We start from the raw sequence: 6,000 nt of genomic DNA, 5'->3' as shown, positions 1-6,000 counted from the left end.
AAGCCTTTTAATTGTTTTTGATTTTGATCTTTCTTCCTCCTACGATTTTACTTCGAGGGACGCCTCTTTTTTGTGTAAGGTGAGAAGCCTCTTTTATTGGTCCTAGAGTTTGTTGGTTTATTTATATACGCGCCAAACACCGCAGGAACCCCCAGAAATAATAATAATAATAATAATAATAATAATAAATCTCCTGAAACGTAATGAAACAAATATTAATAAAATTCACTGTTCAACCAATGCTCTCGTAGTTGAGAGCGGCCGTGTAGAATAAAAATGAAAATTTTTAGATCTAAGTTTGAATTTTATAAACAAGAAAAACACACCAAAAAATGTATTTTATTTTTGAGGTCACCATAATATTTAAATCAAAATGTATTGATACGGGCCAAAACTTAAAAAAAAAAACGTAAAATTAGAATTGATCAACAATATTGATACGGACAAATATCCAATAATTGCAAAAAGAAATATAAGTATGGGGTGACCAAAAGGCAAGTGAGATTTTGCAGACTTGAAAAGACTATAATGCCCTTGAAATTAAGCATGTGCCCAGGAGAATCTGCTGATTATGGGACATGACAGAGTTGTCCTTCTGTATTATTAGAGAATTACGTTAATTAAAAACAGAAAAGCTAATGATGATGGGATTAATTTAATTAATTAAGGTTTGAGGGCTGTGCGGCTGAGGGTAGCTGCAAAAAAGGGGGCAGGCATTAGATAGATGCTCTGGCCTCCACGTGGCATAAAACGAGGATCTTCCTTAAAAGTGGTAAAAAGGTCTCAGGAATTTACTATGTTACTAAAATTTTGGGATCCTTCCCCGTAAACTAACTTTCATTTCAGTTATAAGTCTCAATTCAAACAGGTCGTCTAGCGGCTAAAATAATAAAATCAGATCCATGCATCTCTATCTTTAAATTCTTGTGATAAAAAACTCTATACTACCTCCGGTTCTTAATATAAAAATTTGTTTAACTTTTATTTTGATCATAAATATAAAAATTCAATTCATTTTGTCTCTCATATTTATCCAACTTTTTTAAGGTAGTTCATATAATAATAGAAGTTCTAGCTAAAACATTTTATTAGTAAAGGTATTTTAAGAAAGACAACACCGGTTTATTACAAATAACTTACTTAATTAATTTTCTTAATCTAGTTAAATTACTCAACCAACTTTTATATTAAAGACAGGAAATAGTATATATATACATGTGTGAATTAGACGAACATGTTCTAACAAGGTTGTGGATGGAACCAAGCTTACAATGTTCTACGTACAAGCAAGCTTCAATGTCATTAGATTGTAAGATCATTGGCAATTTTATAAAGTTTATAAATATTATCATTTTCAAATATACAAAAAAATACCGATTAAAAGTTTTTAGAAGGCTTTATAAAATTATTGCTGAGTTTTATGAATGTGACTATGAAATGACTAAAATTATACATATTTTTAAAAGCATGATATTAATTTTTCCAAAAGTATCGTAATATTATGGAAGCATGGTAACTTTAATTTTAGACAATAACTATGATTTACGTTTTTCAGCAAACTTTTATATAAAAATGGGTCTTTAATGAATTTTCTACATTGAATATTGTAAAGTACTAATTGTGCTATTATTATAATCAAACAATCAATAATTAATCGTACAATTAAAACAAAATAGTTCACCTGACTACTGTTAATTAATTATCCTAGATTAATGTATAATTGGTATATATAAAAAAGCTGGTGATTTAAATGTGAAAATAAAAAATCAGAGGAGTGGGCGATTGATATGGATTGGCATTTACACATATAAAAAACAAAAGAAAGATAAGCCACTTCCTATCTCTAAAAGATAAAAGGATATGTGAACTTTTTTACTTTGTATATTAGTTGGCGATCTATATACACAATATATCATTCTGCGTTTAGATTCAGTTTGATTTTGAATTTGTGAAAATGCACTTTTAGTTAAAGGTGTGTGATCAAAAAGTCCTTTTTGCAATTTGTATCATGCTTTAATAATTTTGGATAGAAGAATATTTTCCACCCCAAAAAGCTCCTTCTCATATACACTCACTGAAAAGGTCCAAACAAATGTACACACACACATATAGATATAGATGGCAAAAAACCAAAAAAAAAAAACACACACTAATATTATAAATAATTACAATTATATAATAAATATGAAGTCAATTTTTTTTAAATTTTGTACAATCAAATACATACATGCACACAAATATGTCGACATCAAGTTAAACTCGAAACTTCATCTAAGTGTGGTGAGTGGTGTTGCCAATCAAATTATATGTTAACCAAAATTTCAGTATAGAAAAGTCAGCTGGACAGATAAAGAAATATAATTACTTGATATCTAGCAGTAATTAGCTATGAAATCTAGATATTATTTTGCTCGATTGAGAGTAGTTTTCTCAATTTAATTTTTCTTGTCATGAACAAGCTTTTAAAGCATTGACACTGTTTAAAGAAAAAAAATTTGCTTTACTCACTCAACCAATATTGATATTATCTATTATTATTTATTAATTATTCATGATCTTTCTATTTGTTTAAATATCTACATGATATATCCTTCTAAGTCATGTAATTAAAAATTTGTAACACTGCAATCCAATGCGCAGATATGTGTACTGCCGTCGCATGATTGTGCTCAGCAACTTGGATATATTAATTTTTTACCATAATATTGGTTTTAATGATGGGTAATTAATAATTAATTAGCAAGCTGAATAGATTATTGTTGCAGACATGCATAATTGTCTGGGTGCATTCTTTGTCTGCGAGGTAAAATAGGTAATTATCATAATACTTGAAATTCTTAAAAATTTTTGAGATGTAGAATATTTTATTATATTTACGCTGCTAGACTGTTATATTGTATAATACTACTTCCGATCCTAATTATAAGACCCAGTTGACTAATTTGAAAAAATTAAGAAAATAAGTTGAGTTAGTTATTTGTCCTAAATATGTGTTGTCTTTCCTAAAATATCCTTGTTAATCAAATGTATTGATTAGAACTATCATTGTTAGAATGGTTACTTTGAAAAAAAAATATAAAGATGAGAAATAAAATTAATTGAGATTTTATATTTAGGACCAAAATAAAAGTCAAATAGGGTTTTATATTAAAAACCGGAGGTAATATTATTTTTGTAATATTTTATTTACATTTTTGTCAGACAAAAGCTAACATTATCTAAAAATAAAATCACTCATTTATGTTCTCTATAAGAGTTTCTCCTAAATTTTGAAATTTTGTATTACAGATGTCTAGAAAAGGAAAAAAAAAGAAAGATATTTTTTAGTTTTATTGTATTTTTTTATTTGGCCCTTTTGACTTAAATAAGATGTGACGCCTTTCTTTATGCCCCCAATGATTTAAAGAAGTGGAGATTGTGGGTTTCTTTTCATCACTTTAATTTCCCTTTTTCTAGGTGCATGGTATACGTATTTTTTTAATAAATATAAAATTAATTTCAGAGAATAATATTGGAAATTTTAGTTAATGCTTCCACTTTGTGGCTTGAAGTTAATAGGTGAAATGAAAAGTTCATTGAAAGCATATAGAAGATTAGACTTGGGATTTTGAAAGGTCAAATGTTCAAATTCTTCAACAACATAAATAAATCTGGACCAAAAAATAGTATCAATAAATTCAGACGAAAAATCATGAACATATAAGTGGGAAAACAAATCACGTGAACTAGATTTGATAAAATAAAAAATAAAAAATTACATTTATGATATCTTTTAAAATTATAAATTTTCAGAAAGTGTGGCATGAATTTTTTTTCCTACAAACGGTTTGATGGGCGTTTAAAATTAAATAAAGAATTTACTATTTTTAAATAATTAAATTTTTTTAAAAATTTAACTTTTTTGTCAGTTTTGGACTTTTAAATATTTTTAAAAAGGGGAAGTAATATAATTAAGCCAAATTATTCACTTGTTCATTTAATTTTACAATGTTTCACTTTGATCTTTTAATTTTAAAAAGTATAATTTTAGTCATGTAATTCTAAAATTATTAACAAAAAATAATAATATTAACACTTTGAATGTTAATAAAACATTTTCAGATACTAATATATTAGGGTTAATTTTTAGAACAACAATAATTATTTAAAAAATTATCATTTAAGATTAATAATTTTTAGGTTAAAAAACTAAAAATATAGATACTTTTTAAAGTAAAAAGACTAAACTGAAATCTTATATAAAAATAAAAAACCAAATGAATAGTTTAACCTATAATTAAAATAAAGGGATTTTTGGGTCATTGACCTTACGTGTATTAAAATATTGTCCAGGCCATGAGGACAACTAAAGCTTTATTTATTCTCCCATTCCCAAAGAAAAACATTATTTATTCAAGCTCTGAATGGCTAGAGCTGTAAGTATAAATTATTTCAATAAATTATCATAAATGAGTCACATTTCTGGAAGTTCTTGGAAATTAAAAAAGGATGGATTTAAATGTTACATATACAAAAAAGATTAATAAAACACAATGCCACCAAACCTTCTATAAATATACATGGATTAATTAAGTCATCACACGATTTAGCACTTAATAAATTGACCCCTGTTTGATTAGCGTTTGGTTATTATTTGTAATTAGGTGGGCTCTTGTATTGTATAAAGTTTAATAAATGAATTTTTTTTTTTTTGCACCATGGATTTGTCATGTGTGTGTATATTATTTTAAAATATACTTTTATGAATTGATTGTAGTATTTTAAAAACCATGAATAGTGAATTTGAGATAAATTTTATATTTTATATTGTACTAGTATTATTTTACACACATGCATGTGTGTGTGTATGGATGGATGCAAGTATACAGCCAGGATACAAAGTGATGTTTATTATTGTATATTTGATATCAAAATTTAAATTAAAAAAACTATAAGAAAAACAAACTTTTTTTTTAATAAAATGATCAATTATATAAAAAGGAGTATTATACAACTAAGTTCGATATTAAAGGGATTGGGGAAAGGGCAATGACCAAAACACATTGTTTGATTTTTCAAGATAATCATATGATAATAAATAAGTGTTATCACATTTTTATTAAAAATATTTGAAAACTAAAATGCCATCTATATCGTGGAGAAACTTCAAATTAAGTGGGCAATTGTGTGTGTGTGTGTGTTTTTTTTAAAGTGTCTGGGATCTGAAAACTAATGTGACTAAAAATAGAGATGAAATTTATTAATGAAGTACTCCTCCGGTCCTTAATAGTTAATATAAGACTGATTTAACTAATTTGATTAGATTAAGAAAGTTAGGTAAGTTAGTTAATTATAAGAAAAGTCACATATTTTTTCTAAAATACCATAATCATCTTTCTTAATACCCCTCCTTCTTCTACTTGATTATGGTTGAGGGAGTATCTATATGGGTAATTTAGAGAAAATTAATAAATATGAAAAATGGGTCCTATATTTAGGACCAAAACCAACTCAAGAATTGAGCCCTATATTTAGGACCGGAGGAGTATTTATAAAAAAGTTAAATAGGATTGTTAATGAATTTTAGTCAAACCAGCACCAATACAAGTCATGTCTTATGAGAACATAACTCTAAATTCAATTTAATTAATGCTAATATTTAATAGACGGCTAATTTTTGTTTAAAAAAAATGAGAAGCCACTCCTATCACATTATAAATTAGTTAATCTTCTACACTACATCAAATTTGAAAAATGAGTTATCCATTTCTATATAGAGATATAATTTTAACATAATAAATATTCATAAAATTACCCAAGAAATTATAGTTTAAAACTACATATTAGCAAAAATCAAATATTTAGAATTTGGTAGAGAGGTAATTTCGGAATTTTGATATAATCAATGGGATGGTATTATCGTTACTGGGTGGAAAATTTGTGGCCCCAAGGGCAGACTTGGACTAGTAAATACTCGATTTGACCAAAGGCATTTATCAAATTTCTTATCTTTGACCTGAA

This window comes from Neltuma alba, unplaced genomic scaffold (genome assembly GCF_004799145.2).
Source record: "Neltuma alba isolate B1F8T4 unplaced genomic scaffold, ASM479914v2 tig00013478_pilon, whole genome shotgun sequence".
Taxonomy (NCBI): Eukaryota; Viridiplantae; Streptophyta; class Magnoliopsida; order Fabales; family Fabaceae; genus Neltuma; species Neltuma alba.
The sequence above is the reverse complement of the archived record's forward strand: the minus strand, read 5'-3'. Positions refer to the sequence as shown.